Source organism: Hemicordylus capensis, chromosome 5, assembly GCF_027244095.1.
Source record: "Hemicordylus capensis ecotype Gifberg chromosome 5, rHemCap1.1.pri, whole genome shotgun sequence".
Lineage (NCBI taxonomy): Eukaryota > Metazoa > Chordata > Lepidosauria > Squamata > Cordylidae > Hemicordylus > Hemicordylus capensis.
The window spans coordinates 24,165,875-24,190,911 of NC_069661.1; the positions used below are offsets into that span (position 1 = coordinate 24,165,875).

The 25,037-nt window shown below is 43.1% G+C and overlaps 1 protein-coding gene and 1 pseudogene across 4 annotated transcripts in view; one reads left to right on the top strand and one right to left on the bottom strand.

Moving 5' to 3' along the window:
• The window catches only part of CCSER1 (coiled-coil serine rich protein 1), a 1,155,632-nt gene that overhangs the window by 660,982 nt on the left and 469,613 nt on the right, over window positions 1–25,037 (top strand). The gene's annotated exons all lie outside the window — the stretch shown is intronic.
• Window positions 4,683–5,825, bottom strand: LOC128328266 (pre-mRNA-splicing regulator WTAP-like; annotated as a pseudogene).

The window sequence follows — 25,037 nt, forward strand, 5'->3', positions numbered from 1 at the left end:
ACCACATCCTGTGGTTCTTTGTAGACTTGCTGTGTTGGAGGACTCCTCTTCTGACAACTAACTTCTGCAGGGTGTTGTCTTATGGACAGTGCTTCTTCCAGGGTTGAATGTTAAAACACACACACACACACACACACACACCAAAAAACAGTTGCACACATGGAGATCACTGTATGGTCATTTGGACTGGAGACCATGGTCAGTTGGTCAAGAGTGGAAAGTATCAAAAGTTCAACTTATGTATAGTCTGAACTGTAAGACTTGAATTCACTATGAATATAGTTACCAATGAGTTTGCAACTTTTAGCCCTAATATTCAGTGTGAAGTGCCAGACAACTTACAGTTATCTCTGGCTATGAGAATAATGGACCCGTTTTGAAGTAATGCAATATATTTGCAATTCGAGCAAGTTATTTTCTTTGGAAATTGCCCTTAAGCATTTATTTCTGTTTGTGTGAATCCACTGAACCACTTTGCCACAAACACAATCAAAATAAAATATCTGTCTCTGTTGGCCAATCAAGTGGGGAACAGATAAAAGAATATCTCCAGGGCAAGTCTTTGCTCTGCGTCAGAACAGGAAAAATGCCATACACTTTAAAAAAAAATCATTCAACAAAATGTAATTTGTAATGCAAGTAATTTCTTATCAGTAATTTTATATCGCTAGCTCCTTGGCCATCATCATTGCTTTTTTAAAAAATTGCTAACTTCCAGAGAACATATTTCTTACTTGAGATTGTTGCTTAGCTTGAGGCCTCAGACGTACCCCAGTTCATTAGCCAGTTGGGAGACAGTTTATTATGAAGAATTTTCTCCCAAATGATCTCTCAGTTTTTAGGACTTAGTCTGTGTTGTTTATGTCTACTCCCCTTCAACCTTAGTTTCTGATTTCCTCCTGATGTCAGATATTATATTGCATCTCCTCCATCATCTAAACATTCTCTTATTTTTCTTTAGGATTTTGTTTATATATGCAAGGAAAGTTGTTAAATCCCAGTACAGGCTACATCTTTCAAAAGCAAAACATTTCCATCTGCTGCCTGGAATGCCGTTGAATTGTTTGCCAGAACTCCCCAAATAGATGCTACACATCTATGAAAAGAATGACACCCCATACACCCAGCCTCTTCTATGCACATTCTTCTCTCCATTGACATCGTAGAAATCTAGTTCATCTTAAAGAACATATAACACACTCTCTCACAGTGCTTCTCAAAGAGAAGCCTTAGGGAGGCTCATAGGTGAAATCTCTTCTTTGACTCTTTCCAGTAGGAATGTTGGTGTACCTACTCTCTTGTGTAGGGTGAATTCAAATAAACCTTTCACCTTGATGCTTGCCTGTGAGCTCATCATATGGGCAACTGGGTAAAAAAACCCTACTGGGAATGTCAGTTATCTGTAGAATTAGGCCATGTGATCAGGTCCAAACTTTACAGACCCACTGTATATATTCAGAAATGTGAGGTTGTATAAGAATGATAAAATTCGCATAGCCACAGAAACAGAATCTGGAAGTAACCCCTTCTCCATGTGATTGTGATCACTATACATTAATCTTTTAAGCAGTCACCACCAGAGGAGCTTATAAAAAGATCCAGAGCTATATAGCACCATGCTATGATTGCCATTAGAGAATGTTATTTAGATTTCAGTGTTGGTTTCCTTGTTGTGCTAGTGTGCCTTTCCCCAATGGAGATCAGGAGATGTTATACTAGACCACGAACAGAAAATCACATGCTGCAGCTGTTCCTCTGCTGTGTAAGCAAGTGGGGATTGCATGTTTATATCTCCCCCTTGCCTTATAAAAACTTGCTGCATATGTGAGAAAATGTGGGAAAACTCACATTTTGAAGAGAAGACTAAGCTAAAACCCTTCTCCCTGACATGCTAGTTCATTAGATGCAGAAAAATTTTGTTTATACAGGGAAGCTGTCGAAGTTGTGATCTACTAACTATATTTGCAAGAGATAGTGTTCCAAGAAAGTTAGACTTTGTGGTTGTATTGACACTAGTAATTTGGTTCCTAGTTATACAGTACCTTGATCTACACCTCAGCGTATTTGCTTAGCAGTAAAGTTTCATTGAAATATAGTGCAATATTTGCTCAGAAATAAGTCCCCCTGAGCCCTAGTCCATACAACTGAAGTGGCAAAACTGTTCCACTTTGGACAGCAGGTTTGGGATCCCATGGATAAATTCTTCCCTATTAATTTTTCCCCGCCCATGTATCTAGAAAACTAGTATATTGGAGAGATCACTTAAAAGAGGATGGTGTTTGTTGTTTCCATGTGGAGAACGTTGAATCATGCTGCTACTTACCTACATGTAGGCTAGTGTAAGAAAAAAAGGAAACTTTCTTACCATCTCATCTGTGGTAATCATCCTCCCACCCACCCCCAGGCCTTCACATCTCTACTCTTTAAAGTAGACATATCTTTACAGGGAGAAGAGCTAGTATTATGATAGCAAGCTCGAGTTGTTCTGTCTGCTAAGCAGGGTCCACCCTGGTTGCATTTGAATGGGGGACTACATGTGAGCACTGTGAGATAGGGATGTTCAGAACGTTCTGGGCTCAGAATGTTCCAACTCGAAACGTGCTGTTATGAGCTTGGAACAGACTGCCCTTCAAATGAAGGGGATGTTCCAAGCTTAAAACACAATGACCCCATTCTCTGTGGGAATGTGTCAAGTGTTCCGAGTGGGAGGAACACGGGGGGGGGGGGTAGGTTTTTTAACAAACTGTCTGCTTGCCCATTTCTTTAGTGGTTTGGGTGGTAGGTAGAACCCATCCTGCCCTACTACCAACCTACTTTGGTGTCTCTAGGACCTACCCATGGGGAAAAATGGGGTGATTCAAGTTCTCCATTCTTCCTATGGGCAAAACAAGCAGAGTGCACTGTGCACACATTTTGCAACTTTGCTTTCAAAAATGACACTGTGAAGCAACACACAGTCCCTCCCAACACATTTTGCCAAACACACAGTCCAAAGATGGCCCAAAAAGAATCACTGACCCAGAATCCATTGCCAGCCAAAGTGCCTACGCTGCAGTAACATCATTGGCACATTTATGACTCTGTCCTTACTTGCAACAGCTGCCACAGCACAGCAGCATTTTAGCAGCCAGCAAGCATAGCCATAAACTCAACCAGAACAACACCTTCAGCTACATTTGGACTGAGTGAATACACCTTGCAGTGCAAATTGTAAAGCAGTGAGTGAAGCACAAGTTAGTCAAGTCCAGATCTGGAGCTCACCACCACAATCACTAAGAAAACACGCAGAGAGCTGCCACATTTTTCGCCACAATGCCCTCTCACAAACAGACCACACCACAGCTCAAGGCAGGCAGGCAGGCACCCAACTTCTGCCTTTGTCAATCTGAGATCAAGCAAAACCAGAGAGTTATAGTAGCAAGCAATAGCACAGCATATACTCAGTGCTGAGAAAACAAAATGAACCACAGAATCAAACCTTGCTTGATTCCTTCCCCCTCTCCTGATGTAAGGGTTCTCTTTGCCTACCAGTCCCTTTGCATACCTTTTGGAATTCTGTCCTTTTTTGTTCCCCCTTTGTCAGTCTGAGAACAAGCAAAACAGTTATAGTAGCAATAATATACTCAGTGCTGAAAAAATAAAACCACAAAATCGAGCATTCCTTCTTCCTTCCTACTCTCCTCTTGATATATCTTCTTCTTGCATACGGGCTCTCTCTTTGCTTCCCAGTCCCTTTGAATAATTTTTTTTAATTCCCTCAAAAAGTGCCCCTTCCCTCCTCCCTCCCCCCAGCCAATGGGGAACAGTTGCCCATGCCAACATTTGATCGTAATGCTATCTGCAGTGCCTGTGCTGCAGTAACATCATAGGCACACATTGCTCTCTCTCACACAAGTATGAGACTCCATCCTTACTTTCTGACATTGCTTCAGCTGCCACAGCAGCACCCTTAGCAGCAGCAAGCACAGCAATAAGCTCAACTACAAAATGTCTTCAGCCACATTTTGACTGAGTGAGTACACCTTGTAATGCAGATTGCAGAGCAGATCAGAGCAGTGAGTGAAGCACAAGTTAGTCTAAAAGTCAGACTTGGAGCTCATCTCACAGCAGTAACTAAGAAAACATTACACACACACAAACACATAGCTGCCACTGTCCAATGCCACAACATAAACCAAACCACAACTCAAGGAAGGAAGGCAGACACCCAAATTCTGCCTTTGTCAATCCGAGATCCTGCAAAACCAGGTAAGTAATATAGCAGCAATTGCACAGCATATTATATTCAGGGCAGAAAACAAACGAACCACAAAATCAAGCCTCCCTTGATTCCTTCCTCCCTCTTCCCCTGATGTATCCTCCTCAAGGGCATACTGAGGGCTCTCTCTGCCTCCCAGGCCCTTTGAGAACATTTTGAAACTATCTCCTTTTTTGTCGTCGTCCCCCCCCCAGCCAATAGGGACACAGCTATCCATGACAATACTTGATTTGAATGACAACCAGCCAACTAAGAAGCAAGTAATCTCAAGCCAATTGTAAACCAGTGTCAGAAAACCAATTAGCAAGAAGAAAGCATATCTTTGTTTGTTTGTTTGTTTGTTTGTTTGTTTGTGATGATTTTACCCTGCCCCTCCAGTACACTACTGCTTGGGGCGGCTGCAGGGGAAAAAGGTTACAACAGATTACAAACCATTTGAGTCCAAACCATTCTGAACATGAGACCCCACAGTTCTGTTACCTTTCATACTCACTGTTTTCTCCTCTTGGGGATCATGATTGGAGTCTGTGTCGTTTGAATGGTGAGTTAGATCATTTTCACTACCAGTGGGAGAGTCTACACTTTCGTTCCCAGTACTGAGTTGATTTATATAGCTACCAGATCCTCTGCCAGTTCTGTGTTCAGAGTGGTTGGAAAGCTTATTATCATTGCTTGGTGAGGGTGGGAAATTATCCTATGCTCCACTCCTCTCTCTATATAAGCCTGGCCCAGATGTCCTCTGGTGGGAAGAGCTGCCATTGCTTGGTCTGTTAGCCAGATGACTGCAGTCTTTGCCCACGACCTCTCCCTGATCAGAAGGTGAAGTGTGGCTGAAGCTGAGGTCTGCAACTGCTGTGCTGGTACTGAACCAACTACTGGCAAGTCTCCTTCAGTTGCTGCTGTAGGACTAGAATGGGACTCTGCATACCTTCTACTTCCTCATCAAACTGGATGATGAAGTCATCCTGACTTCTCTTAAGCGCCTCACTATATTTCTTCTGCAAGCCAACTCTGCCTCAAGCTGTGCAATAACTCCTTGGGACCGCTGCCTTCCAAGCTCTTGATTCTCCTGGATAAGCATTTGACACTTCACCGTTAACTTTTTGCCTGTTTGGATATCAGGTGTAAATTTCCAGGTACTCAGTTCATTTAGGGCTTGTTCCAGCTTGTTTTTTGTCTGTTCCAATTCACCTTTCATTTTTAGGAAAAACAAGTTAATGCCGGGGTCCCCCATTGTTTATCTCAGTTGAGCAACTCTCAGCTGCTGAACTTGCTTGAGGTACTGGATCTGATTAGTACACTCTTGCATCTCTTGTTCCTTAGTTGCCAACCACATCACCAGGATATTTTCTCTTTGAGCAGATTCTTGTTGTTGCTGCTTCAGTTTTTCTTCAGACTCTCTCAATCCAGTTACATCATTAGTGTTAAGGTCTGTGTATTTGCCCTCTAGAGCTCGCAGATATGCTTTATACTGCTTCCACCTTAAGAGCAATTCCTCCCTAGGTAGAACCTTGAAGTCTGTTTCATTGAGGCGAACCTTCTTTAGAAGTGGTTCTCCATTAGTCATTGTGAACTCGACCCAGCCAGAGAGCAACTGCTTCTGCTGCAGCAGTGTTTGCTCAGTGCAAGGACTACTTTCTGCGCGCCCTTCCACCCTCCACCATGTGGGATTCTTCCAGTGGCCGGGGCTCCACTTTTCTGTAGAAAGATGATGGCAGGGGGAGAGTGGGAGATGATACAAAATACCTCAAATGCCTCACCCCTGCATCTCTCAGGGTATCTAGCTGCAATGCATGATGGGGAAGAGAAAGTCACATTACAAGTATGGATCATTAAATTGGCACCTGACTTCCTTTATGTAGATATACCTATTTAGAATTACTATAGCTCCTCTTTTATCCACAGGTTTTATTACAATACCCTATTGGTTTTAAGACCATATAAAGCCTAACATTCCATCCTGGTCAAATTATGCCAAGTAGCACCATTCTTATCCCCCAATTCTTGGATTTCTGTAGTTACCATTTCTTGGAAGACTTTAATGTAAAGATTATTAGAAGAGGAATTAAAAGTCCATTTAGGTTTGGTTCTTTGATGTGAACAAAGGATATATTATCCTTTAAAAAATCAACGAATCATTCTTTTTCAAAACATCCTTTCGGTTCTGTCCCCCTAACGTGGCACAGAGCCCACAAGATCTGGTGGCTAATGAGGATGGCAGCAAAGCAGATTTGGTCAGGTTAGCGAAGGATGCAGAAAGAAAGCTTGAGGATCTGCTACGTTACAAATACAGCTACCTAATGGGGAAATGACTTGACTAGCAAGCCAGAGGTTACCAGTTTGAATCCCTGCTGGTATGTTTCCCAGACTATGGGAAACACCTGTATCAGGCAGCAGCGATATAGGAAGATGTTGAAAGCATCATCTCAGACTGCGCAGGAGGAAGCAATGGTAAACACCTCCCGTATGCTACCAAAGACAGCCACAGGGCTCTGTAGTCACCAGGAGTCGACATCGACTCAATGGCACACTGTAATGTAAAGTAAAGTGTGCCATCGAGTCGGTGTTGACTCCTGGTGGCCACAGAGCCCTGTGGCTATCTTTACAATGCCCGGGGATCCTACTAACCAAGTATATACAAAGATCTTGGATATATTAAATGAAAGACTGCATATGGGATATATTCGAAGAACTACTTATGACTTTTTGCTGGAATCAGTACAAAAGATACCAGTTTTTAATATTCTTCCCAAAATACACAAAAATATTACACCAGTACCTGGTAGACCCATTGTATCAGGGTGTGGCTCTATTCTTCAACCTACTTCAATGTACTTGGAATCATTTTTGAAACCATTTGTTAGCAATATACAACTTATCTTAAAGACACAACTAATTTTCTTAATCATCTTGAGGGGTACAAGTTACCTCCATCTCACTGTATTTTGGTTATCATCAATATAGTATCACTTTATACCAATATACCACAGGACAAAGCATTAGAAACCATAGAAGTTGTGCTAAATAAATAAAAGATCCTAACTTAATCCTCTTCCTTTATTTCTCAATAACTTAGCAAATGTTGCACTTACACATATTTTTTCCAATTTTTAGATCAGTTTTACTGACAAGTGTCTGGGGTTGCTATGGGGTGTCATTTTGCCCCTGAACTTTTTATGGTTATTTTTATGGGTATCTTTTTATGAGTATTTTTGAACAATCTTATATTTTAAAAGATAATGCATTTGTCAGGTCTATTGCGCTATATAACAGATAACTAGATGACATTTTCATAATTTGGACAGGTTCTGAAAGGGATTTATTCCATATCAAGTCCTTTTTAAACAACATCCACCCCTCTATAGAATTCCAGCTTACATATGGGTATGACAAGTTACATTTTTTGCATGTGGAAATTAGTAAACTTAATGGCAGCCTGAGAACAGATGTGTACAACAAGATGTCAGATGTAAACTTCTTTCTCTAATCTGACAGTTTTCACCCTAGGACTTTAAAAGACCACTTTACCATACTCTCAAATGTTATGTCTACATAGAAATGGTAGCACATCTTTTTCTTTCCCCAAACAGGTGAATATCTTGGGGAGCCAGCTACAAGAAAAAGGCTACCTGAATAAAGTGATAAAGGAGGCCTTTTTCAAAGCTAAGGCCACTCAAGAATTCAAGGGGCTGTTCTTTCACTTAAATTTCTGGTATCACCCCCTGGCATGTGTGACTTTTCTTAGGAAACAACTGGGCTGGGGGCTCTATGTGCTTGTGCAAATGCTTCTGCAACCTTTGCTTTGTGGAGACTTCTCCCACTGTGCCCATCTTGTCATCCTTTCCCTTTTTTATGTGTGCATTGGGAAAGGAGGGAGCATAAGATGCCGTGGAAAGCACTCTCCCCCGCCACGTGGGTCTCTCCCTTGACATGCATTGAAGATTTGGATGCGGCAATGAGGTATCCCTGTTGCCAGGCAACATCAGGAGAAGTACGGGGACTGCGTGGGGCAGGGCAACAGATCTTTTGTGGCAAGACTGCGGTTTCACACATTTCGACAACCACCAAATCAAACCTCTGGCTCGTTTGCCTCCGGTTGGGCATTATGTGCAAAGGCAGCCAGTGTTGGTTCCTCTCTGTGGCCCTAAGAATTCATTAAAAAGCTGTCACTTTAGCAGCAAAACATAAGAAGGGGGCTGTAAATCAAATCTCAGGAAATAGTTTGTAGATTTCAAAAGGCTCACTGTGTTTGAGAACTCCTATATTATTTTATCAGAAAGATTACATGGAGGAAAATAACATATGGAAATGCTATATGATTTAGGATGTGAGTGTTGTTCCCCCTCTTGTGCTATAGGGGCTTTAAGCAAAAAAACTACCAGGTATGATGCAGAAAGACATGGCTGGTCAGGTTTATTGAACAGAAGTTAGAGTGTGGAGCATGTGAGAAATTAATAGATGTGGAGCCAACAACAAAATAACTCTTTGCCCATCAGCAAAAATGAAAGCGATGTTTTATGTGCAGTGTTATCTAAACTCTCAGCATGGAAAAAAATAAATTGTTTTCTCAGCATGGAAGAAATTATATTTATGTCCATTTTGTTTTCTTCCACAAACTCAGTTATATTTTTTCCCCCAAGTCCTTACATTCTTTTGGGGCAAGCAACACTAAATAAATTCAGCAAGCCACAGGGGGCTGTTGTCACTAATGGTCTTTTATGAAAAAGTTGTTCTAACTTTCACATTCATTTTGATCTCTCCTTCTGATGCATTTCTGGTTCTCAAACAAAAGAAAAAGATGGATTCGATCATAACATAATCTGCCTCTGAAATCTACCTGAACTAGCGCCAGATCGAGTTTCTATAGTAGCAGGCATTCCAAAGTGGCTATAGTACAAAGTATGAATTATGCTTTGATTCCTTCTTGTATCTCATTGGCATTGTCCATTTCCAGGCTCCCAATAGCCTCACTCAGGTGTGAAGGTCCTTAGAGGAGTATTCCATGTTCCTCTGTCACCTAAGGTAAAACCTATTATGCTAAGCAGTAGAGCTTTCTCCGTGGTGGCTCCCTCCATGAGGAACTCCCTTCCTGGTGTAGTTTGGCCCATTTTCGGCCTTTAAGAGACTGCTGAACATTTTTCTAAACACGATTGGTGATGAAATGAGATGAGATGGTTGTTGCTCTGATTTTATTAATCGTACTGGTTTGCTAGCTTTTGTTGTTTTGTTTTAAGATACATTCTAATGTTGTTGTATACACAATTTTAATTTTATTGCCTGCAACTCCAGTCTTCTGGTAGGCTTGTTGGTGAGATTTTGTTTATTCAGGTAGCCTTTTTTAAAAAGATCAATAATATCAGTAAAGAAGAATACTGAATTTAGAAACTGAGAGATTAGAATTTGAAAGATAGATAAAAGGAAGAAGCAAATCGCAAATCTGTCACTAGAAAACAAACTTTTCTGCATATGTGTTTCTTTATTCTAAATTTTGGAATTTGAAAATGCATTCAATTACCGAGTTAGAGGTCCCATACATACCTATTCTTTCACTGCTAACAAAAGCCCCTTACATATGTTCAAATGAACATATGAGGGTCAAGCACAAGATTGAACCAAGCACAAAATTCTCTGCCATGGGATGTGGTGATGGCTACTAGCTTAGATGGCTTGAAAAAAGGGCTTAGACAAATCCATTGAGGAAAGGTTTAGCAATGGCTACTAGTTGGGTGGCTATAGGCCACCTCTAGCCTCAGAGGCATCATGCCTCTAAATACCGGTTGCAGGAGAGCAAAAGCAGGAGAGAGGGGATGCCTTCATCTCTTACCTGTGGGCTCGCCAGAGGCATTTGGTGGACAGTGGTGAATTAACAGAGAGGCAGAGTAGACATTTGCCTACGGCGGCAAAATTTGAGCAGAAAAATTTGCCCCTCCTCAAATTCTGCCGCCCCTTCTTTGGGCAGCAGCAGCTGCAGCAAGGGTGGCATGGGTGAGGAGTAAGTCCCCCCGCTTTTACCTTATTCCCAAAAAAGGTAAACCGTTTTTGTTTAAGGTAAAAGGGTGGCAAGAGCCTTTTTGCCTATGGGTGGCAAAAAGCTTGATCCGCCCCTGCTTGTGGGCCACAGTGTGAAACAGGATGCTAGACTAGATGGGCCTTGGGCCTGATCCAGCAGGGCTGTTCTTATGTTAATATGATCATGGTAGTAATTTCCACCCCCAATGTTCACTTTAAAACGTGTAGAGAGGCTTCAGGGGCTTTCTTCACGTGTTGAAATGAACACACATAGATTGGGGCAGAGGCAGCTGCTGCAACTTACCTCCCACATATGTCCATTTGAAGGTCAGTAAGAGGTGCATCTGCACTGTGAACTAAAACTCAGTTCCGACATTCCCACAGTCCAGCATCATCAGGAAAAACAAGCCTGGATAGGGCTGTGTAGCTATTAGCAGGCTCGAATGTTGGTGTCTGGAATCATCAGGATCAGGGAAATCCCTCCGTCCCACCCCCAGTGGTGTGTCCTAGTACATTCTTTGACTTCCTTCCATAAAAGAACAACATAGGAACATAGGAAGCTGCCATATACTGAGTCAGTCTATAGGTCCATCTAGCTCAGTATTGTCTACACAGACAGGTAGCAGCTTCTCCAAGGTTGCAGGCAAGAGTCTCTCTCAGCCTTATCTTGGAAATGCCAGTGAGGGAACTTGGAACCTTCTGCTCTTCCCAGAGCGGCTCCATCCCCTAAGGGGAATATCTTACAGTGCTCACACTTCTAATCTCCTATTCCTATGCAACCAGGGTAGATCCTGCTTAGCTAAGGGGATAAGTCATGCTTGCTACCACAAGACCAGCTCTCCTCCTGATAGACCAGCTCTAAAGTGCTGCATTTGGGGACACTGGCTGGCATTCTGCACAGCAGAACACCAGTGTCAGGGACCCACTGGAGCTGCATCCACACAGTTCCACAGCACTACATCCATTGATTCCATTGAAGGCAGTGCTACACAACTGCATAGACACTGTTCTCAGTTGTTGCACAACTGCCCTTCTGCACAGCACCATCAGGGCTGCCCGCCATGTGCATAGCAGGCCCAGCAGGTCCCTAACACCATCATTTTGCTGCACGGAATGTTGGCCAACATTTTGGTGAGAGTAAAAATTGCCCACCAACCCTGACACTGCATTGTCTGGTCTGCGCTACACTGACATGGGCCCTGTAGGGCAGTGCAATGTGGATCTGTTGTGCAAAGCCTGCAAAGGCCCACTCCAAGCTCCTATGAGTCCTTGCAATATATACTACACACACACAGTACTCTCAATTATATGTGTGTGTCTGTGTATGCACACACAACCTTCCTATAATTCTGAATGTTGACATATTTTGTATGCAAGTTCCATAATTAAAAAAAAAAAGCTGTGACGTTAGGGCTGTTCACTTGTCCCTTTGCTACACTTTGGAGGACGAAGCAGAACCATATCTGCTGGGCCCACCCCAACACTGATGCACCTGATGTGAGTGTGAAGGGACACCATGCACAATACTGTACAGGTCCTCCATGTGATTGGAAACCTTCATAACCACAGGGTTCCTGGTTGTGTGCAGTAATCTTACCCATTCAGTCCTTTAATACTAATGTTAAATCTGTGGATGTCAGGGTTTATTTTATTTTTTTATTTATTTAATACATTTCTATACCACCCAAAACGCAGGTTCTCTGGGCAGTTTACAAAACAATAAACACAGCCAATAATCATTTCAACAATTAAAAGTAGAAAGTTAAAACTATTAAAACACAATTAAAACAGTATCAAATTAAAAGCCGGGGTGAACAAATGTGTCTTGACTGCCCTTTTAAAAGTTGTAAGAGATGGAGAGGCTCTTATTTCAGCAGGAAGTGCGTTCCAAAGCCTTGGGCAGCAATGGAGAAGGCCCTTCCCCAAGTAGCCACCAGACGATCCGGTGGCAACCAGAGGCGTAACTATAGGGGGGCGGGGGGCACGTGCCCCGGGCGCCATCTTTTGTGGTCACATGGGGGGCGCCACCATGACAAAAAAAATTTGTTAAATTTTTTTTAAATTTTTTTGTTAATACAAATGTTTCCTGCTCAGTGCAGCAGCGCTGCAGCAGTCAAGGGAGCGCGTAGGCACCCCCTCCCCCACGAGCAGTCCCTTCCGCGCTGCCCGCGGCCCCCCCCATTGCTTTGCTGGCGCCTGGCGGCCAGTCAGTGGCCTGGCTTGGCGGCGGCGGTGGGCGCTTGTGAGGAAAAACCTAAGTATAATGTAGTATGTTGGGGGCGCAGGAGGGGGGCGCCATTTCAATGCTTGCCCCGGGCGCTGTTTTCCCTAGTTACGCCTCTGGTGGCAACTGCAGACAAACCACTCCAGATGATCTCAATGGCCGGTGGGGTTCATAGCGAAGAAGACATTCTCTTAAATATCCAGGGCCCAAGCTGTTTAGGGCTTTATAGGTTATAACTGAGTTCATGGCTAATGGGTGTGCTGATATCCATAAGTGGGTCATAGGAACACAGAAGGCTGCCTTACTTAGTCAATCCACTGTCCACTCAGTATTGTCTGCACAGACTGGCAGCAATTTCTCCAAGGGTTCAGGCAGGACCCTTTCCCAGACCTGCTGGAGATTCTAGGGATTTAACCTGGGACCTTCTACATGCAAAGCAGATGTTCTGCTACTGAGCTATGGCCTAGCCTTCCCATCACACGTTCATTGAACATGTGTGAGTTGTGGGAAGTGAGGCAATAAGCCTATTGTATTGATGCTACAAAATGAAAAATGGATAGGCAGCAGCCTTTATCATATATTTGTACATTTTGCCTCTGCTGGTATTTCTTCTTCTTCTTTTGCATTGCCCTAACATGGGGATGCAATTTCATATAATTCTCTCAGTGATAGGCAGCCTCCATCAATTATGTTTTATCTGGAGACAACAACATGAAAGAGATTGGAATGTTGGTTTAGTTTATGTAATATGAATTTTAAAATGTGTGGATTCTGCATTATGACCCAATAATGAAGCTAGCTTACTTGGGTCCTTTTGAAGAGAAATAAGAATTCAAAAGCTGGACATCTATATTTAGAGAAGAGCTGAAATGGACACTTCTCTGTAATATCTGTTTTGGTATGGATAATAAGCTCCAATGACTGGGGACAATTCAGATGAAGCAGGATAAAGTTTCCTAAGCACTCAGTTCCACATTCCGCTACTGCTGATACAGTATCAGTAATTTGCTTAGATATTATGTAGCTGTAGATCATAAACGTTTAGCTTAAATTAAACATCACAGCTGGTTGCTTTAATGTGATGGATTATAGCACAAATGTTTCAACTGCTTGAATAAAATGGACCATGCCACAGATTCAAAGAAGAAGAGGGGAGCGAAGGGCAGTCCACACAATTCCTGATGTTTTGTGCCTTTTTGTTGTTATTATTGGCCATTATACAGTGTATTCTATTTATTTATTTATTTATTTATTTATTTATTGGAACATAACCCAGCAGAATGGAACAGATCAAAAGAGAATGCTCAGGTACAGCTTTGACATATGAAAAAGTCAGATTTCTGCTGTGGCTGTTTTCCTGTTCCATACCCTGTTAGTAAATCAGAAAGCTTGGGAAGGGGTTAAGTGGTAGAGCACAGGATTTGCATACAGAAGATCACAGGTTTGATCCTGGGCAATCAAAATCCTAGAGAGATGGTGCTGGTCAGTGTAAACAATACTTTTTAAAAAATTATTCGATTTCTATACCACCCTTCCAAAAATGGCTCAGGGCGGTTTACACAGAGAAATAATAAATAAGTTAGCTGGATGGACCAATGGTCTGATATGGTATAAGGCAGCTTTATATGTTCAGACTTATGAGGAAATGAGAAAAATATTTTTCATTTCTGTTTTTTAAGAGCCTTGATGAATTTTCTTTGTATCCAGGAACCAGCTCAAAAATTTAGGTACTAGGCAATGGACTCTAAACAGAATGTTTAGACTTAGTGATGATCAATGGGGGTGGGTGGGTAAATGGACTTCTCTGTGTCCTTTTTACAAATAACACACTTAGAACACAAACAGGACTATCCGGGACAATCAAAGATTTTATTTAATAATTCTATTCTGAATATTGTAGTCTATGTGCTACAGTTAAATTCCCAAGCACCATGACACCCCAGGATTTGTCAAGTCTTGTTAATAGGTACAATTAACATAACGAGAACACAAGGAATGGGCTTGCATGCAGTCAAAATAACCTCACTCTATGCCCACCCCCCCAAATTCGGAAGCTGAAGTTGCCATTAGACAATAGAAACTGTAGAACAAGAGGTGTTGAATGGTGCAAAAAATGTGTTTGATCTGTTTCAGCCCAGAATAGAGAGAATTCCATAAAACTAATAAAAATCAGTGGTGTCTTACTCTGTTATCTTGCATTATATCATGAGAACAACATACTAAAGAGAGTGCCTAATGGAAGATTCATATTTCCACATATGGCAATATGGCATTATATAGCTGAATTTGCCAGAAGATTTCTTCCAAGATTTCAAGAATCACATCATATAGTGCCTGATCCCAGATTGCAAAGTAAAGGATTTCTGGTCCATTCTTACACCAAGAAGCCCCAGTTACGAAGGGGAGAGGGTGAACACAGCACTGTGATCCTCCTACGCTGGCTGGCGGGCTCACTTCCCTCAAGCTGGCCCTCCTCTGGGGAGCCCAGTGGTCAGATGCCACTCTCCTTCTTGACCTCTCTCTGCTATGCCTCACATATGGACCCCAACCATCATTTTCATGTGAGAGCCTACCCAGCTCCCGCAATGGACGTTCCGCCTCTCATAGGCCTTCCTGTACTAGCCCTCTTCCTAAGGCCCACTCTTTGCCTCAGCAACATAGCAGGTTGGGCCATGATGGTGCCATCCAGCTGAGCCAATGTCTTAGCACTCCTAGGTTCAACATGAGTGCCACCCATCTTTGGTTGTCGCAGGATTGCGTTGCCAGGGTTCTTACCTGTCAGTGGGGGTCAGGCATAGTTGGAGACCATGCCCCTGACAGCTACCTGACTGGGAAGGGAATTCTAGAGAAGTGTTACAGAGAAAACTGATCTTTTTGCTAATTGCTGCACATCAGTAAATTTCACAGCACTGGGCATATACCTCAGATTTCTCTGTTGAATTGTCGCTCCGAAGAGCATGGACCGTGACAGTCATAGAAAAAGTAGCAGATATTGTTACTAGTGTGTTGGGCTGTGTTTGTCTCGGGTTGTGTTGCTCTTCATTTTGCTTCACATTGGTGTAGGATTGCTGTCTGATCATTGTGAATAGTAACACTCTGTTTTGTGTTGGACCTGACTGACTTGTCCTATGTCAGAAATTCTTGCTAGAAAAGGTACATTTCCCAGAGGCACCCACACCACTCCCAGGACCTCTAATGAAGGTTAAAAGGGATGTGTGTAATTCTTTTAAATACCAAGCTGTGGAAGGCAGCTCCCGGTGGTTGTGGTCTCGTCATCATCATTGATTGTGGTCAGTGACCAGCCATATAAGTCATCAATACATCAGATCTTACTATGCAAACCACATAGCTTTATCTAGCAGTACAATAAAAGTATGCTCTCTAATATCGTACATAATCAGTTACCTGTTGTGCATGCATTAATTCCTTTTAGGTAACATTCTTTTCATTATACTTATTAATCAGTTGTGTGCATATACTACAAGTGGCAGAGCAAAATCTGTCACCATTATTTGAGAAATTTCCATCCTGATCTGAAAGTAAAAGCAAGGTGTAAAAGTCAAGTGACCTGCCTGGATCACTCTTTGAAACTGGGATAGCTTAATGGGGCATCTAGCTTATGTTTCTTTTTAGATTGTGAGGCTTTGGGGACAGGGAATAATTTCATTTTATTTATTATCTATTTTTCTATGTCAACCACATTACAAACATTTGTTGAAAAGCAACTACAACAAAAAAAATTATAATTATTACTTATTTACACAGTCAGACAGGTGTTATTGACTGGTTTGTTTTATCCAGACATCGAGTCCTTCCCAAGGACCTGGGATGGCAGAATTTTATTATCAATGTTGTTGCTGTTATTATAAATATCGTCGCAGAATATAGGCTGTTACCAGTAAAGTTGCTTTTTGTAATTGGCTGATGGTGATTTCTGTGGCCCCTATGGTGTTGAGGTGCTCTTCAAGGTGTTTTGGAATTGCACCTAGGGTGCCAATTACTACTGGGATTATTTTGGTCTTCTTCTGCCACAGCCTTTCAATTTCAATTTGTAGATCTTTGTATTTTGTTGTTGTTGTTGGAAATTTGGGTAGCACTGCACCTGAAGCTCCTCACCATTTCGTCAAGTGGGGATCATGTAACAATACAGTCTTTTCACCTTCTTCTGGCTATGTTGCTTTTCTTGACCTTTTCCTGCTTTGTATTCAAAATCATTTCAGGTATATACTTGTTAGAACAGAACTATGCCACTGGAAATCTTTCATCACTGCTGACAGCAGAAAATACAGACTTCAGTTCCTGGTTCCTCTCAACACCCTAAATCATGACAGTTGCTCCAACTGAAGGGGCTGAAATCCTGATTAATACTCAGGAGCACCCTGTTTGAGAATCAGACCTCTTTTCTTATTTTGTTAAATATGTTAGAAGAATCAGAATAGTCACTGTAACTATTGTGCAAGCAAAGCAAATGGAGAAGAGAAAAAACACATACAATGTAACTTGTGTCCTATAGAAGGAAACTCATAAAAGGAAGGAAGTGACAGTAGCCTTGATTCAACTGTCCAATAAGGCTAGAGCGAAACTTAGAATTGCCCAGTAAAATTCATGAGCTCATTATCTCTGCTGACCATAGGGGAGGAAAACCTTACTTTGGTCAATTTCCCTGCTTCACAGTATGACAAATGGTTTAGAGTTCAAAGTATAAAGTATGGCAGACTTTGCTTCCAGCCTTCCGGAATTATATCATAATGCAAATTGTATCAAGACACTCACAATTGGTAATACTATAGATGGACTTCACAAATACAGCTTCCATGAACTACACGTTTCCAGGGTTTGTGATGATTAAACTATAGGGGAAGGAATAATGCATTTCTCTCCATCCACTATTTGGGATGTAATGATCAGAAAAGGACGAATAAAAGCAGTTCCTCTGGGGATCCTTTGAAAGTGTGAATATCAATCATTCAGGTTTTTAAACCAGTATATTTTACAGAAGGCTGGAACATGTTCAGAAACCCTCAGCTATGAAACAGCTATAGGTGTCAGCTCAGCTATCATTTTTTTTTTAAAGTTACCAGAACTGAGTACAGAAAAGCAGGACCAGGTATTTAAAATGTCAGTGCACTTTGTATCCATGCATTAGCCAATACCCTGACTAAAACTATGCTTGTTCAATAAACAGAGTTTTGTGCCAGTGCAAGAAGATCATGTTTAGCTGTGCAAAATCACGGGAATTCTCTAAATAGTGTTACTACATAAACATTCCCTGCAAAACTTGCAAGCATACTTTTGTGCATGCTCAGCACTAGTCTGGAACACAAGCTCCAGTCTTAGCACAACTAGGTAGCGCAAAAGTCTTGCACTAGCACAGAATCCTTATGTGTTAGGATGCCGGCCATTGGCATCTCTGTTGTTGCCCCCCATGCTCTGGAATGCTCTCTCAGTTAATGTTCACTCTCCGACGTCTGTGGCTGCGTTTAAAAAACAGATCAAGACTGTTTTATTTACTCAGGCTTTTACCTCTTAGAGGCTGCTAGGTTTTCTCAGCTTTCTTGCTTCTGTTAATTTTTTTAATGGTTTTTTGTGTGTGCATACGGTTTTTAATGTCGATTTTAAGGTTTTAACTGTAACTTTTATGGAATTCTATTGTATTTTATTCATTGTAAACTGCCTTGAGATACACTATGAAAGGCGGTATAACAATACATACATACATAGGTTGGTTGGTTCTAGGCCCAGTATAAGAGGAAACATCACAAGCAACTCTAGGACCCAAGTATTTGTGTTTCTTTCTTTGTCTATATATGGCATGAGTAAACACAGATTTACAGATCCATAAATCTAGGGCCAACCAAATAAATCAATTCATTTTGGAGTACTCTATCTATCTATCTATCTATCTATCTATCTATCATTTATTTATTACATTTGTAAACCACCCCATCTGAAGGCTCTGGGCGATGTACAACTTTAGTCCTTAAGGCAGGGGTAGGCAACCTTGGCTCTCCAGCTGTTGCTGAACTACAAATCCCATCATCAGCTGTAGTCAATTGCAGCTGGGGATGATGGGAGTTGTAGTTCAGCAACAGCTGGAGAGCCAAGGTTGCCTACCCCTGCCTTAAGCAATGAACTAAAGAGGATAACTGACCACAACTGACTCTCAAGTTCAATTCCTGCTTAGGAGTGATTCTCTTTGGGTACTTCTTCTGGGTGCCCCAGCCTAGCCCTACTTTGCAGGGATGTTGATATTCATTTAGAAAATATATTCATTGCTTTGCACCTACAAGAAGGGTTGTCAGTGTCATAAAGGATATTTCCACAATACATTCAGGGAAGTTGTGGGGATAGATTGAAGGAGTAATTGTAAAGCATTTTGTACACTGAAAGGACAATACAGACATATTGGGAAATGCCGAACTAGTACTAAGAATTTGTCATTACAGTTTATAAACATCATCGTTCTGGGTACAGAATGTCAAAGTGCGGACACTACACAAAATGCTTAGTTGTATAAGATTTCACACTCTGAAAAGCGATAGTGTAGTGCCAATTATTTTTAAAAGGAGGGCAGTGGGAACTCTGAAAGGCTGCTGCCTTCTCCAGTTATATGGATATTGCAGCAGTTCCATAAAGTGTTCTAGATAAATAGCAGACTGTGAAAAGGGCACACATTACATTATTAGGTGTTTTAAGTGTCAGTGTGAGAAACATGTTTGTAACAATGTGCCACACAGAGCTGCACTTGCCAGGAAGCCATGAAATGTATAGGAATGTTTTAGTTTTTTTAAAAATGAAACAAAACGAAATAATGATTAGCGTCAGCCCCCTGTTGATGGATATTGTCAGTCTGTACATTATGTTCAATATGTTGTTTGGTGCTGCTTGGTTGTTTTTTCTAAGATGAGGGGCAAAGTCCAGATTTAGACTAGGTAGGAAGGAGGCCTTATAGCCCCAATCCAGATCAAGTGGATTCTGCAGCTACTATTTGCCCTGGGAGGGAAGTTCATATTGGACTGTGGTAGCGGCAAACCTTTAAAGCCCTCATGCACACAATTGCTGATCGAGGCTGCTTATGCATTAGAGAGAGTTACTACAAAGGGCTAAACTACTTTGGGGCAACTCTCGAGCAATTAGTTGAGGGGAACAAAGGGATGTCAAAGTTATTAATCTTCACAGAGGATTTTGCTATGCATTAAATACTTTATTAATGAAACTTGCATGACCTTTTCATAAAACTCATGCAGAAAATGGGCCCAGCAGTGGGGAGAGTTGGAGGGAAGGCAGGACCCTACCTGCCTGCTCCCAGATGGACAAAGCCTTCTCTGAGCTCCGCCGCTCAGGTGCCCACACAAAATGGCACAGCGGTGATCCCTATTATTGAAATCAGGAGCTAGGCCTCCAGCTATACCAAAATGCAGTGCAGGAGCAGCAGAGGCAGCCTGCACTACTGCAGCAGCTCTGCTATGCCTGGCCCCTCTTTCCACCCAGCTCAATGGTCAAGATGGCCACCAGCAGCCAAGGAGCAGCTTTAAACAGTGCAGCTGCACAGATGAGCAAAATAGAAGGTAAGATGGGCTTGGTTGTCCTCCTGCCTCACCTTTAACCAGGGTAGTGAATCTGCACTACCCAGGTTTGGCACACCTGGGTCAAGAGGGCTCCCGCTGCCCCAGACCACCCAAGATTCCTCTGTTAACCCTCTCCTACCCAGGAATTTCTGGTTGTGTAAACAGCTTCACTGTCTCTTTGGATTAGGCCAAACCTTCCAGCCTGCTTTCCAGGCTAGTTTTCTCTTCCTGTCCAAGACTATGTGGCAGGAAAGAGAGAGGTCAATACCGAGCCAGCTGAAACCTGCAGGAGAGATTATCCTGCATGCCTCTGCCCACATGGTCTCACCTAGCCCAGTTCCTGGCCAGGAAGGAACTAAGGGGTTGTCCTGATTCCTGGGAAGCTTGAAGAGTCACCTACCTACATGGCTGCACTTCAGGGATAGAGGAGTGAGTCCGTGATGCTTCTTTAAATAACAGAGGCCTTTAAAACTGATGAATATAAGCTATAGGACCATAATATACTATGACTCTATTGTCTGACACTTTGCTGTAAAGTTCCAGTTCTGGTGGGTAGGGGAGTGGGAAACATTTGGGGAGGAGCATCCGCTATCCCTTGGAGTTATTCTTGAAATACATATATAACCTAATGTGTTATTTCGCCCTCAGTGGCAAACCTGGATTGGCCTCTGTGTAATGTGTAAAATGGCCCTTAGAACCTAGAAAACAGAAATGTGAGAAATAGTTTGACACACAAAGCGCTAGAAAACGGGGTGACAGCTCAGTCTGTTGATGATGTCTAGAATACACTGTCAAGTCATATAACCCTAATTGCCAGAATGTATTTTCTTTATTCATGATTTGATGCCAAAAGATGAAACCTGGCTGTGCTGTCATGCTCCTTTGGACCAGACCCTTTAGGAGTTTCTAGAAGAAGCATGGGCTTAAATCCTTTGTATGCAAATCTAATATGAAATAAAGCAAAAGGTCCTTGGAATAAACATTTGACTGCAGGGGCCTCTGGGATACATAGCATCTGCCAGAGCTTTTAATATGTGAAAAAGTAAACAAAAAAGTGTGCATATGTTCAAAACTGGTTATTTTGACCTTGCAACCTTCATGCTTACAGGAACGCTCTAATTGGTGGGGGCGGGCAATGTCAGACGGTTCATCACTTTGGTTCAAGAGCTGGGCAAAGTTGAACTCAGAATCCCTTTTAACTAAACTTGTTTTCTCATCTGTGTTATGTGCAGCTGGGCATAATACCACTGCCTCCTCCTCCAGTAAAAGCGGGCATTCTACGTAGTGTATGCCAAATGAGTCTCTGTATTTCAGCTCCCTAGATAATTTTTGTTTTTATCTCCATCATTGCAAAAGTTTGCTCTTTACCAAACATAATTAAACCTCTCAGTGAGTTGCTCTTGTAGAGCAAGAACCAAATCCTCTCATTCCGAAAGGGAATTGGGCCTCCTGAAGGCAGGCAAATAACTAAATGCATGAAAGTCTGCAATTAGAGCCAAGTTGAAACCACACTCGCAGTTTCACAAAGGGCTTATTCACATGGTCAAAGCACGCATTGAAAACATGTGCAGAGGGGGATGCAGAGCCACTCTGCCCTGACTTCCGCATGTGTGCTGGGAGCCTATAGGCTCATTCACATGACCATTTTGAGGTGGGAGGAAGCCAAGGCAAGATGTTACCCCATAAAGCAGCACACGGTCAACAGCTCTGCTGGACTCTGCCAGCCCGACCAGCACACAATCATGTCAGGCAGCAGATCCACTGATGAAAACAGCAACTGCAACCCCAGCCCATCCTCCAAGGGTCTGGATGCATTCTGAGCATCCTTTCCCTGCCAGCAGACTGGGAAAACGTCGTGACATCAGTGGCTGCCCTCCCATTAGCCATGAAGGAGCAAGAGGCATGCTTAGCCCTTCCAAAGCTGCCCCAGCTTCAAGAGCACAGAGTGTGCTGTGAAGGCTAATGTTTCTATGGACGGTGGCCGCTGTAGGCAGGCTCCCAATGGTTGCTGTGTAGATGAGGGTGTTCTGAGTGCAGGTAGACTAGATAGGAGCAGCACACAAGTTCTAATGACCAGACTAATGGGGAACAGGGGCTCTGCTCTCCCGTACCATTGGTTAAACTTTGTGTACAGAAGCTGGGTAGCCCTGCTGCGGGTAACCTGGGCTGGAGGGAAATGTGCGGGTTCTGACAATTGTGCAAATCTGAGTAGCCCACCTCCTACCCTGATTTTACGGCTATGTGGATCTGCCTGATGTGCACACAAGCTGAATGTGCATAGATTCTCCATGCAACCCCCCTCCCCACAATTGTGCATGTCAGCCAGCCTATGACTCACCCACTGATGACAGGATGAGTGGGCATTCAGGAGGATCCATGGGACCTGAAGATAGGAGATGAGGGGGACTCGGGAGCAACTTCTGCTCTTTCCAGCATAAGCCAAGGAGCAAGGTTGCTGAGGCAATGATGCTGACAGGGCCACTCAAGGAGGACTTGTGAGTCCCCCACATGAAAGGAACACCATTTCAGCAGGCATGCGTCAGCAGTGTGGATGACTATTTGAGGAGTGTAGTGAAAGGGATGAGGAGAAGACCACTGAGGAGAACTGTGTCTTTCTTGCAAGAGCCTGTGAAAACACCAGAAGTGGTGAGGAGGGGGAAGGAGGACTAAAGTATTGAAAACATCCTTCCTTCCCATTTCCTGGTGCGAGGCCATTAGGCAGCGGCTCTCCAAGGTTTCAGGCAGAAGTTTTCCCCAGCCCTACCTGGAGATGCCAGGGATTGAACCTGGGACCTTCTGCAAGCAAGCGGATGCTCTACCCTGAGCTACAGCCCTGTCCACTTAAAGGAGTATCTTGCAGCAGACGGTGCTTACATGTAGTCACCCATCAAAATGCAAACCAAGGTGAACCTGCTTAGCAAAGAGACTAACAGGGAGGGATAGGGATCAGACCCCATCGCATTCCTGAGCGCAGTAGGATTATAGCACAAATTAATCTGCTATCAAGTAATTTGAGCTAATCTGATTCAAACCCAGGGTATCCCAGATCATAACCATAAGTTATCCAAAGTGATAACATGAGTTAATATTTCTCTTCTTTACATTTACATTTCAGTCTTTCTTTACATTTACATTTCAGTCTTTGAACATTTACTGAACATTCAGTAGCCGTTTGGGAATGGGGCTATAGTTCATCAAGCAAAACATGGCGGCGGGGGGCAGGGGATCATGTTTTGCATGCTTATGTTCCCAGGTTCAATCCCTGTGATTTTCAAGTAGGACTGGGAAAGACTCTTGTCTGAAAAAACGGAGCACAACTACCAGTCAGTGCAGACAATGCTGACCTAGAGGAACCAATGATCTGTCTCGGTATAAAGAACTGTCAAATGTTTAGCCTTTATCATATCACACCCCCAGACAGACACTGGCTGTCTCCAGCAGTCTGGAGGGTTGGGACGCATTGTCCTGGGCCCCATAAATCCCATAATTTATTTATTTTATTTATTTATTAGAAACATTTAATATACCGCCCACTCCAAAGACTCTGGGCGGTGCACAAAAACATGCAAAACAAGGCAACATAAAAAATTACATTCTAAATTACAAACTAAAGTAACTAAACCCCCCCCCAAAGGTAAACTACAGGGCAAAAGCCTGGAAAAAAGAAAAGTCATCAATAGAGATTTGAAGATCAGTAAGGAAGGGGCTAGATGAATCTGAAGGGGAAGAGAGTTCCAAAGAAGTCGGGCAGCAACCAAAAAGGCCCTTTCACGGGTCATAGAGCCCCGAACCTCTCAGAAATCAGGAACTGCCAGAAAGGCCATCTGAGATTATCTAACCAGATGGGATGTAACTGGATGGGAGAGGCTGTCTGTAGGTAGACAGGTGCCAAAGCCCGCAAGGCTTTGAAGGTCAAAACCAGGACCTTAAATTGAACTCGGAAGCGAAGAGGCAACCAATCCAATGACTGCAGGAGAGGTGTTACCCTGTCATATTTTCTGGCACCCACGAGTAGGCGAGCCGCTGCATTCTGGACCTGTTGTAGCTTTTCAATCGTCCTCAGAGGTAACCCTAGATAGAGAGCGTTACAATAATCTAAGCGGGAGATAACAAGGACATGGGTCACTGTCATTAATGCCTGCCGATCCAGGTAAGGGTGTAATTGGCAAACTAGATGAAGCTGGGCAAAAGCACTTCTGGCCACAGCCTCCACCTGCTGTTCAATCAGGAGGCGTGAGTCTAAAAGGACCCCCAAATTACGAACAGGCTCCTTTGGGGGCAGCGCCACCCCGTCTAGAACAAGGTTCACATCCAGCTGTTGGCCGGTACGAGGGCTGAGTAAAAGTAGTTCAGTCTTAGTGGGATTCAGGCTGAGCTTGTTTTGAGTCATCCAGACCGTAACAGCTTCCAGGCATCGAGTAAGCACAGAAACAGCATCCCCAGAATGGTCTGGGATGGTGACATACAGCTGAGTATCATCAGCGTATTGATGAAATCTCACCCCAAACTGGGAAATGACCTGACCCAGCGGCTTCATATAGATGCTAAAAAATACAGGGGCAAGAACTGAACCCTGGGGAACTCCATAAAGGAGTGGCCATGGGTCAATAATGTCCCGCGCAAGTACACGGTGCATTTTGGGGATCTGCTTAGCACTGGCCGGGAGGCTGCCCCTGTGTTGGTGCCACGCAGCACTGACACACGAGCATTTAGCCTGGGTTAAGGGTGCACTCATGCCCTTAACTTCAGCTAACAGGCGGGCCTCTTTGGCAGGTTTTCTGTTGAGGCCCCAGCAGCAGCCACACAGCTGCTGGTGGTGGTTCTCACACACATCCAATCCTGGGCTTGGCTGCGGATGAGAACAGTCTCCTATAATGCTGAATAGAGTGGATAGCTCTGGCTATGCTTATCTAAGCAGAGATCTCATTTCAGAGGTGGAATTGCATTTAAAGAGAGAAGCAACTGTGTTCTCTCAAAG